This window comes from Vulpes lagopus, chromosome 16 (genome assembly GCF_018345385.1).
Source record: "Vulpes lagopus strain Blue_001 chromosome 16, ASM1834538v1, whole genome shotgun sequence".
NCBI lineage: Eukaryota > Metazoa > Chordata > Mammalia > Carnivora > Canidae > Vulpes > Vulpes lagopus.
The window spans coordinates 16,805,110-16,817,417 of record NC_054839.1 but is presented as its reverse complement, the minus strand read 5'-3'; the positions used below and the strand labels follow the sequence as shown (position 1 = coordinate 16,817,417).

The 12,308-nt window shown below is 36.3% G+C and overlaps 1 protein-coding gene across 1 annotated transcript in view; it reads left to right on the top strand.

Moving 5' to 3' along the window:
- GPC6 (glypican 6) overlaps positions 1 to 12,308 on the top strand; it is a 1,091,020-nt gene that overhangs the window by 608,177 nt on the left and 470,535 nt on the right. The window lies entirely within an intron of this gene.

Sequence of the window (12,308 nt, the reverse complement as noted above, 5' to 3'; positions counted from 1 at the left end):
AAAAAAAAAAAAGTAACCCACCTGTGTGTGTCAAGGGATGATGATTTTTGCCAGTGATGCAGCTGGTGTATACATTCATCATCCACTTAGAGTTTAGTCACAGGAAAATACAGATAAACCATTGTTTTTTTTTTTTTTTTAAATGAGAACATGTAGAAACCTTCTGCACAGTTACTTTAATTGGAATGTTATTGAAATAGCTATCAGTGCCTTGTCACAGAATGAATAAAATATTGAATTTAAATGAAATGAAAAACATAACTAGCCTGGGACGCCTGGATGGCTCAGCGGTTGAGTCTGCCTTTGACTCAGGGCATGATCCCGGGTCTGGGGATCGAGTCCCACATCAGGCTCACTGCATGGAGCCTGCTTCTCTCTCTCTGCCTGTGTCTCTCTCTGCCCCTCTCTCCTCTCATGAATAAATAAATAAATCTTAAAAAAAAAAAAACATGACTAGCCAAAATTTGGGTGTTTTAAATAGGCAAAAGTGTTGCCAACGGTTATCATTAACACATTTTACTCTAACAGTTTCCCTGGCTTTTAGAATGTGCTCTTGTTTTGGACTTTAGAGTGTGTGGTTAGAATAATTGGAAGATCTACTGGAATGGCCATAATCCTGTTGTGGAAAAGGAAAAAAAAACCAAGCTTGAATACTAAGGAATTTGAAAGAGCATGCAAAAGCCAAAGTGGTTTGCATGGGATTGCCTAAATATGGTTATTGCTAGGGAGAACGTGCCAAGTAGCCTTTTCCAGGGGGAATCCTGGCTGTTTCACACCCTGTTAACTTTTGCAACATGAAAGCCTTTTGGGAAGTAGGAGGCTGAAGGTGGAAAACTTTTCTTCTGACCTTGAAATGTTTTGGCTATAGTGATGCATCATATAAACTCTGAATGTTTCTCTCTTGTTCTGAGTGATGGCTCATGGAACTGGGGTGAAGTAGACAACCTATTAAAATTGAAATTGAGGTCTCCTTCATTGCATGGTTCTATGCAATTTCCAGCTTTAACATTGATTGACAGGCATCGGATGACTTTTGTAGATTAGTTTGATATTCATGCATTGCCATTTTGAGCTTCTCTCAGCATTGATTTTTGTTTTGTTCCTTTCCCTATTTTTATCCCAGTACTATTTCACCAATAAAATTTGATCAGATGTTGGAAATTTGCTCCTTAAACTTCAATTCTAGTCAGACCAATAGGCAACCCTAGAAGACAGAAATAATATGATTAATTTTAAATTATATTTGGTTTTATTATATGTGGAATACATGTTTTTTTATAATAAATTTATTTTTTATTGGTGTTCAATTTACCAACATACAGAATAACACCCAGTGCTCATCCCGTCAAGTGCCCCCCTCAGTGCCCGTCACCCATTCACCCCCACCCCCCGCCCTCCTCCCCTTCCACCACCCCTAGTTCGTTTCCCAGAGTTAGGAGACTTTATGTTCTGTCTCCCTTTCTGATATTTCCCACACATTTCTTCTCCCTTCCCTTATATTCCCTTTCACTATTATTTATATTCCCCAAATGAATGAGAACATATAATGTTTGTCCTTCTCCGATTGACTTACTTCACTCAGCATAATACCCTCCAGTTCCATCCACGTTGAAGCAAATCATGGGTATTTGTCATTTCTAATGGCTGAGTAATATTCCATTGTAACACATGTTTTAACCAGCTTTAACTGTATTAAAAAAATTTGAACCACTGAATCACATTTAAATTAATTACCTATGTAATTGTGTGCATATTGGCATGTTACATAGTTCCCCTCTCACTTCAATTCAAAACAAGAATGCGGGATCCCTGGGTGGCGCAGCGGGTTTGGCGCCTGCCTTTGGCCCAGGGCGCGATCCTGGAGACCCAGGATCGAATCCCACATCAGGCTCCCGGTGCATGGAGCCTGCTTCTCCCTCTGCCTATGTCTTTGCCTCTCTTTCTCCCTGTGACTATCATAAATAAATAAAAAATTAAAAAAAAAAAAAAAAAAAAAAAAAAAAAAAAAAAACAAAACAAGAATGCATGTTTCCAAAGAGGAAGAGTCCAAATGTAAGTAAATATATATATCCTTAAACACTGGTTATCTATTTAGAAATCAGATGCCACAAATAACATGTTCTAAAATTATGCAATCATATTTTTAAACACAGTCAACACAAGTGATGCCATGCATAACCTGAAGATTATTTGCCGTCAAATACACTCATTTAAGTCACTAAATATAATTGTGTTTTTATTTTTTAAGGTGAGAACACCAAAGCAAATGATGAATATAATAATAAATGTAATTGAACTAAATACAGTTAATAGTGATCAACATAGCAGTTAGTAGGTTTATGGGCAGCCCCAGTGGCTCAGCAGTTTAGCACGGCCTTCAGCCTGGGGTGTGATCCTGGAGACCCAGCATCGAGTCCTGCGTCAGGCTCCCTGCATGGAGCCTGCTTCTCCCTCTGCCTGTGTCTCTGCCTCTCTCTCTCTATGTACCTCTCATGAATAAATAAATAAGATCTTTTAAAAAATAAACAGTAGGTTTGCATTTATGTATGTATCTCAAAAAATATTAACACTTATGAATCAAATTCTTTTTTAAATATTTTTTTTTAAATTTTTATTTATGATAGTCACAAAGAGAGAGAGAGAGAGGCAGAGACACAGGCAGAGGGAGAAGAAGGCTCCATGCACCGGGAGCCCGATGTGGGATTCGATCCCGGGTTTCCAGTATCGCGCCCTGGGCCAAAGGCAGGCGCCAAACCGCTGCGCCACCCAGAGATCCCCATATGAATCAAATTCTTATGAATAAATTAGTAGGAAACTAGAGAGTTGGAGAAGGAAAGTTGATGAACATAGAGATTGCACCCACTGGAATTTTTCATGACTGAATTTGAGATGATTCTATCTTTAAAAAAAAAGAGAGATTTTATTTATTTGTTTATTTGAGACAGAGACTGAGAAGGAGAGGCAGAGACATAGGCAGAGGAAGAAGCAGGCTCCATGCAGGAAGCCCGATGTGGGACTCGATCCTGGCACTCTGAAATCACTCCCTGGGCCAAAGGCAGACGCTCAACTGCTAGCCACCCAGGCGTCCCAGAGATAATTCTATCTTATGTGCTATATAGGATATGCATTTGAAAATTTTACTGACATTGATACTTCCTAACAGTGAAGAAAGCTATATTGACCTTAGGAGTAAACAGGTAATTTAGGGGAAATCATAGCAACACTTCAGTAATTGTTGTTTTTTTTTTTTTTTTTTTTTGAAAGAGCCTCTGTGGGAAATTGGTGAACTCATGATATGATTTCTGAACCTGTAGTCGCAAAACGGATACAGTCTCATTGAATTTATGAAAGATGGGGTCCCCAAGCCAGACATAATTTTAGGCTTAATAATCAGTTTAGGTTCCTTACAATGTAGAACTGAGAAAAATCCCAATTGATTTTAAAGGGAGCAGAATTTTCTGTCTAAAACTAATAATGCAATTGGCCCTTTAGTGAACAGAACTGGATCAGAATCCAATACTCACTGGCAACTCTCATAATGGTAGAAAGTCTGACAGACCTATTGTCCCTGACCTGGCATTCAGCTGTTATATGGCTTTGGGCACGTAACCCTGTAAGCGTCAGTGTTCTCTTCTGTGAAATGGGGAAGAACTATCGTACTACTAAGATGAGCACCAGGACATCCTGATGGTGAGTTGAGGCTCATGGTCAAGAGTGCATCCCAATTTGTGTGACCTGTTTAAAGCAATTGACACCAAAACAAAGCAAAGATACCTTAAAATATATCTTGTGAGTCAATTGTACAAAGTCCTTTTCGGTTTTATGTTTCTTTGGTTTGGGTTATTTTAGTATTTACTACAATGGCACAGACTAGAGAGGTCAACAGAGATGGTACATGATTTTTGATCAGTTGTTTCCAAGCTGAGGGCACTTTGGTCAACTTCTCATCATTTACAAAGTAAAAGATATTAGCCTGTTTTATGCAGCTCAAGGATATCATAGAAGTACAAAAAAATAAACATCTCAGATATAGCAGTCATCTGTATTTTCAAATTTAGCAGGTTATTTTCTAAGACCTCTGAATATACCATTAGCTATGAAGGCTTCAGCGGTTTTTTCAGATACTATGCCTAGTGGTGTGTCTTTTAGGCTTCAAGAGACTTCCTCTTGGAGAAGGTTACTTTGTGACAGGGAGGTTAAAAACAATGTCAATTCCTACAATGTACAGAAGACAGATTAGACTTGGAAAACACTGTGCAATTATCTGGTCATGTGGCTAGAATGTGTAGGCTGATAACTAATTAGAGTACCCTGCCATCTGAACACCCAGAAGTCTCCCCTGGGCCTCCTCTGAGGTACAAGACATTCTTCTATCAGATGCTTTTGGTCACAAGTTTCTTCTTGAAGTTGACAGGAACATAAAAACTACACAACATTAAATTTTTCATGAGAGAAATACTTATATTTTCAGAACACATAGCCCCTAATTAGAGTAAATTACTCCTGATGGAATAAGCATTCTGCAATAGCAGGAAAGAAACCAAATTTAATTTCCCAGTGCCATAGGGAGGTCTTGACTATTCAAAAACTGTCTCTAAATCTTGGGAACTATGCTTTCAAGGGCTAAGCTAATAGAACTGAGCAGGAAATAAGCCTGATTAGCATTTTGTAAGTAATTTTGAGCACAAAAGATATATTTACAATAATAGCCAAGACTTATCATCTACAATTGAACTCAACACTGGCAAAAAAGGAAAAAATAAATTGAATCCATTAAAATGGCATCAAATAAATTATGATATTCATTTTCTTGTGCACTGCTTGTCACTTCTTAATTTTAAAAAAAGTGGTTGGCTATCTCAAGATCCTAATAAGGGGAGTGGGTTAGCATCGATTTGGATGGCTCATGAAACATTTGTATATACATTATTCACTTCTTCTTGATTCATAACACAGCTTTCTCACTTTAATACAGCTTGTCAATTGTTCCTGTCTATAATAAGGAGGCCTTGAGGGGTGTATTGTTGTTGTTGTTGTTGTTTTCTAAACAATTTAAAAATATAGCCTCTGGCTTTTTTCTAAGGAATTATTTTCCATCCTTCCACTTGGCAGAGGATAATCGAAGCAATTTTTGTGGTTAGAAACACATTGATAGTGCTCAGTTAATGTAAATCTAATAACCATATTACTCACCAGGTTTGGAAAGGAAACGAGATTTTTATGGGGCTATGATGATAATCAAGGGAACAAATAATGCTTTTAAACAGAATTTTAATATAGGCTCCCCCCTGCCCCGTTTACAACATGTGCTGGATATCTCTAAGTTTTCTCTGTCTTGGGTATTTGTGGAACTTTAAAATCAAGACAACTTTGTAGGAAAGAAGAAAACCTTCATTTTCTGTTGAGCACTTGTTCTCATCTTAAACCTGCAGAAGCAATGAAAAGTGAGAGGTCTCCTCATTTCCCAGACCTACAGGGACATATTTGCCATTTGCAGTCTCCTTTTCTGTGTCTTTTAGGTGTCTGTGATGGCCACATGGAGTCACTCTCTAAAGAGTCATCTGTGCCTCTTGCCCATATCTAAGAGTGATCTACAAAGGTTTACTTCTATCAATAAGCCACTCATTCTGCTGTTCTGATAAAGCCAGTAATTCAGCAAAGTCTGTAGATATGGCCATACCATCCTGTAGAAACATGAAATTAAAAAAGAATCTTATACAGAAAAAAAATTTTTGATGGCTTTGGCAGAGACACTAAAGCATGTGGAAATTGAGATGATTACAGGAAAAGCAGTTATCACTTCAGTGACCAAAGTGCTTTCACATATGTTGGCTGTCTGTCTTACAGAACCAGGCATCTATGACTCCACAGGCCATGTCCCAAATATTTGTTGCAGTTCCTGATGGTTTCCATGCCAACAGTAGATTATTGTATTCCACTGGAACTAATCTCTTCCTTTTCCAAACTACCAGGATGCTTTATTCATATCTCTTGTATGGTACTTACTCTGTAGGTTACATTACAGTTATTTGTGTCTTATCTACTCTATTACAGAGTATTCGGATAAGGAACTGGCTCATGGCTTTGTATACCTTTAGTGAATTATTTACTGTGCAGGATCAAAAGTATCTGTTGATGGATCCGTGACTGAGTTTGCAGGTCCAGTTTTAATTCAAAGACAGATACATATAGATTATTATATTAGTTAAGAGAGCTTAAAAAAAAAACACTTTTGTTTTTGCCTAAAAGACTACTAAGTGGGATGATTCTAAGGTGAAAATGTAGAATGTGGGCCAGAACCTTTTTTTTTTTTTTTTTTAACTTTTGTTCTATAAGCTTATCTGTGTATATGGTCTCTATGCGTGATGTCCATCAGTAATTCATACCAGAGTACTTTCATAGGTAGCACATTACAAGTGGGTTTGTAGCTTCCAGCTATTAATTTTACTTAAATTTGCTTATAAAAAGTTATATTTTTGTGGAGACAAAATTTCCTTATTCTTTTCCTCTGCTACATAATCCCCATACTTTCTGGAATTTTCTTTCTCTAGCACTAATAAGAGAGACTCGGTTACTTGATCACTAAATGTTGTGTTTTTGTTTTTGTGTTACAATAGTTTATTTATTTAATTGGAAAAATTTCAAAATAATGTAGAAATCTAAAAGTGTTAGTGAGGCATGTGTTCCTTGTTAGGTAAATTTACCTCACTAGATTCTTTCATGTGAGTGACACATGTTAAAAAATGCAAAACAGTGAAAAAGACTAACAAACATACGAACATAGTAGAAATACAAAGGGATAGGAAAAAAGAATGAAAAATTCTAAAAAATTAAAACCTAAAAGTAAAATTAATAATCAAAAACACACATTCTCAAGTGGCTATTAATTATCATACTACACTTTCAATTGATCTGCCTAAACTTTGATGTTCATAGTGCACTCTGCCAGTGTATTTTATTATTTAAAAAGTACTTAAAATAGCAATTAAAAAAAAAGCAAACATGCTGATGTCATGGAGAGTGTTTTATCCTGTAAGTCAACTGCTAACAAGTTATTTTTCCCTTTGTTTTTTTTTGAGTTTACGTGAGGTCATTTTTTGCTTTTTATCCTTTATATCTACTAATATCGGAATCTCAGGAGAAGTTACCTTTAAATTTCCAGCTGCACCTCAACCATGCAATTCGCTGATTCTCCTTCATAGCCCTTTATCCCTGAGAGAAAGATTTGCTAAACCAAGTCTCCCCCCATGCAGAAATACAGCTCTGGTCACCAGCTGTTCAAGGCAATGAATTAGAACATGTGGAGGACTCCAGAAATTTCATCTCTACACAACTTACTTAAAATTAGTTGTTTCTTAAAAACGTGTACACCTTCTCCATCCATCATTTATGTACATGCTAAACTAGCCCCATATTTTGAAAAAGCACATCTATAAATCCCACTAATATTTGGCCTGAAGTGAACATGGGTGTGAGAGGCCCCAACACAAACATTCCAAAAAAGAGTGGCAGTTAGTTGCCTGACTGATGGGTAGTCAGAATGATAGCACTTTGAAAATCAGAGATATATATATTCCTAACTAACCTTTTGTGCATTTTCTAAATATTATTTCATGAATATATATGGATTTAATAATCAGGGAAGAACTAAATATTTTGTTATTATGGACCTGAAATTAAACATGGTTCATAGGTGATTTTTCTAATTCTCTTAACACTTATCTCTTTGTTTAAAAATTCATTTTGCCATTTAGTTGCACAAATAATGGATTTGCCATAAAAAATAAAAGAAACTAGACACAATCAGCATTTTTGACATAACAACGTTTTATATGTAAAATGCACATGCTGTATGATAATACAATATTTGTATAGATATCAAGAGACAGAAAAGATTTCATATAACTCATTCTTCTGTAATCTGCTTTCTTCACTCAACAGCATATCATTTACCTCTTTGCATTTTCATAAATCAAAATTTAATTTGAATAGTGGCTCTGAAAATCTATATAGTATTTCACTAAAGAGATATGCGTTCATAAGCTACTCATCCTTTTCCCTATGAACTGGTTAGTAAGGCTGTTTTCTATTTGCTATTGTCTTAAACAGCACTCTGGATAATCATCATTGCACAAACATATTTGAATGTATTTATAACCATTTGTTTAGGACAAAGTCTTAAATGTAACTTTATAAATGTAAAATGTCAAAAGTATATACTTTTCTAAAGTGTTTAATGCGTATTGTCATATTGCTATCGGCAGTGCATGAGAAATAACCAAAATTTGCCAATGCTGATGATTACAGTTCCTTTGATGTTTGCCAGTATGTCAAAAAAAAAAACATAATTTGTTTTGCTTTTTCTAAAAAAAAAAAAATGATCAGTGATGTAGAAATATCTAAAGTAACCTATTTGTGCTTCGTTTGGTTGTATTAGAAATTTAGGATCAATGTATTGGCTCTACTATTGCATGCAGTTTACCCACAACTGAAACTACTGTCTTTTTCTAGCCCCTATAAAATCAGGTCTTTTACATATTTTATTTGTGCAAGGATTAGTTGAACATGAGTATAACTGTTAGCTTATTTTTATTCTGAAATTTTTTCACCAAAAATATTTTTCTCAGTCATTTAATTACTTTGAAGTACTTCAGCACATTAGCAATTCTTGTTTATTCATCAGATGCATCCCGTCCCATGTACTGTACAAATTTGGTGAGCATTCTTTACATTTGATAGAAAGACAATTGGGACATTTCAAGAACTGTGTTCTCTCCCTAATTCCTGATGCAGTAGACAAGGCTGTCTTCTTGTGTGGCAGTCAGGTTGTCCCCATCAGCTGTGAGTCCATCTAACATTACTGTTAGTCAGCTGACATTTCTTCTACTCATCCACAAGAATTTCATGATGCATGTTGTCAAAGGCTATGTGGAAATCAGCGTCTGGTAGAAAAAGGATAGGTCAAAAAGTCAAAGATCTGGGCTTTCTTTTTACTCCCTCTCTTCACTGACTGGTTATTTTCCTTTTGTTGCCATCTCTAAAATATAGGGCTTGCCCTAAATTAGTGTTTCCATCATATTTCAATTTTAGCAGCAGAGCACCTCACCTTTTTTTTTTCCAAAACCCAAGATACAACCCTCCTGTAGAAGCAGCTTCCAATAGCCATTTTCCTAAAGATTTTATTTATTTATTCATGAGAGGCAGAGACAGAGACATAGGCAGAGGGAGAAGCAGGCTCTATGGGAAGCCTGATGCAGGACTCAATCCCAGGACCCAGGATCACCACCCAAGCCAAAGGCAAATGCTCACCCACTGAGCCATCCAGGAATCTCTCAATTGCCATTTTCTGAGTCCTTCTGCTTTTTCCTCCATCCAGGACAACTGTCCATGTGCAGCCCACGTAAATCCTGGATGCTTTAGACAGGAAGACAAACCCAGTGATGGCATGTATTTCGTGCCTTTGACAGAAAGGCAAACACCACAAACACCCTCTGTTCACTCTAGTGATACCACTCTTCAATAATAAATTGAATGACTATTTCGTGGCTTCTTCTGGACAACTAAGTGTCTGCTGCATATGTTTTCCCCAGATTTCTGGACTTGGGATATCCTCGAGGAATCTACTAAGCTGTCATTTTGCCCGGATTTCTGCTTTGATCATAATTCTTCAGTGTGCTTACATGGTCTCTGGTCACAGCCAGAAAATCAGTCTCACATCCTGAAAAATCAGAATAAGTTTAACTGTCTTCATATACCTTCTAGCTGATGGCAAAAGTGAAATTTATTACTAAACGGACATACTTTTGCTTCTATGAATATTCTAATCCATAGTTATATGAGGCTCCAAAAGAATTCCAGAAGAGAAGTCCCATGCTTGTTTTAATAGTGGCCTCATCATGAGATTACAGTGTATGTAGCCACCCAAGATGACTAATACAGACTAAATCATTTATTTTGTCAAATAAATTCCTTATTACTTTATAAGTTCTGTACAGTTAAGCTCATATATCTGACGTATGTTCTTCAAACTGTTTTCTACACAGGTATTATGGAAAACTAAAAACTGTATATAAAATAAAAATAAATTTATGCTATGTTTATGGATAGTTGGGTGAAATAATTCTGATCAATGTTGTAATAACATTGTTCCACGCTTTACCTTATGTTTATCTATAACCACCAGTTTGCTTGACTATTGACATTTATTCAGAGAAGATTGGTGGTGGTGGCGTTCTCCTCATATGAATACCATGACATGAATTTGTAGCTTTTACTTACATTCACTGCAAACACTTTCATAGGTTGAGAAATGAAAATGCCATCAAGGATCACCAGTTTATATTAATGCATTAATATTACGTAAAAATTCAAATGGAACCCCTGTTTTTTAATGAGTATATAAAACAATGTGTTATCTTGGCTTCCCACTTGAACTCCCAGCTTTTGATTTATGATAATCTTATTCTGAAATACCTATTTTTTGGCCATCCTTTGGGCAATATTTTAAAGTTATCGAACACATATAGAGTGGTTTATAACCTTCATAATGCTGAGAGAAAGCACTTTCACTTTTAAGACATACTCTTCCACACCAACATCTCACAGTAAGTGTGTGTGTGTGTGTGTGTGTGTGTGTGTGTCTGTTAGTGATGTTCACACCAGAGTTTTTGCTATGAACCCTGCATGAATTTGAGGCTGTGCTATGCAGTCATCTGTCAGGCTTTATGAGGTAAATAGGCTACAGAAATAGAGGCAGATTACAAACATTATGTTTCCTTGAGGAGCCACTTCATTCTGGCTATCAATGTGGGTACACTCTAAAGGATTCTTTAAATTAAATGGGAGTCTTGCTTGGGAACTGACTCAAGTAAAAAGAGAAACAATGGAAAAATGTACTAATTTTTAGTATTTTTTCTTCCTTTGGTAGTCCCTGCCCCCCAGCACACCTATTTAATGGCAAGTTCACTTATAGAAGCCATGCTGTTTTCCAGATTTGTTTAAATCAGGCCATATCTTGCTTTCCTGTGAAACCAAATAACTAATTTCACCTGCACATGCCACCTTAAAGATAATATTATGGAAAAGTAGCCAGCTTTTACTATTCTGAAAGAAAAGATTCCCTATCACAACATAACCACCCACAGGTACAATCTGATGAATGGATTCAGGTTTGACATTTGCGCTCAAACTTTTTAAACCTTATCAAATTCTCTAACACTGCTTTCAGGGGAGAAAACGCTTCCCGCCAAAATTATAAAACACCTTTTTTTTTTTTTCCTCCTGCTAGACATGGATAAATGTTGTATAGCAGGAAAAATGTTTAATCCACACAGACTTTTTCCACCTCTAAGTCAAGATTTTCTTATAGGACTAATCCCCCCAGAAGTTGAGTTTTGAATAAAACACAGGGAACTATTTTTAAAAAAATCTATTCTGTACTTTTCATCCCCATCCATGACTTGTTTATTTTCTAGCTGTGAGTTTGGGTCTCTAAATCCTCCTTCACTATTTCAGCCCCTGCCCCACCCCTATGGCAACCACATTTTTAAATCCTTTGATTCAGATATTTCCTTCTTATTTATGAATTCAAATGTCTAGTATGAATTAGAACAAGCAGAGGGGAGAGTACAGCCCTAAGAAACTTTTGAAGCAATGTTTCCCCAGAGATGGATAAAAAATGTGTAGCAGGAAAATGTGTAGTTTAATATGTAAATATTATGGTCCAGTATCAGAGGAATGCTACCTATGGACCATTTAAGTTGGGTAGCACAGAAGGGAGGGAAATCAATATTTTTTTCCATCTTATACCTTGAGTTGATATTGAAAGAAACAAAATAATGTTTCCCGTTAGCCTCTTTTCCACACACCAGTTGCATTTCATGTGACTATCTATTGGCTCAGTCATCTTTAAAAATTGACAGAGTAATGAGAATATGAAATAAATCTTGGAAACTACAAGAGAAATAAAAATAGAGACATAAAAATATTTCTGAATGCCTGTATATAGGTCTATTAGAGATCATAACCAATTATTAAGGCCATCAAAATGAGACTGAGTGTTAAAAAAGTGAGACTAGGTGAAGTATGAGTTTAAGACTTCTCATTCTTAAAAAAAAAAAAAAAAGCTTTATTTATTTGAGAGAGAGAGAAAGACCAGGGGGAGAATCTTAGACAGACTTCCCACTGAGCATGGAATTGGATGTAGGGTTCCATCCCATGACCCCTGAAATCATGACCTGAGATAAAAACAAGAGTCAGTTGCTCAACTGACTGAGCTATCCAGGTGCCCCGAGACTTGTCATTCTTGT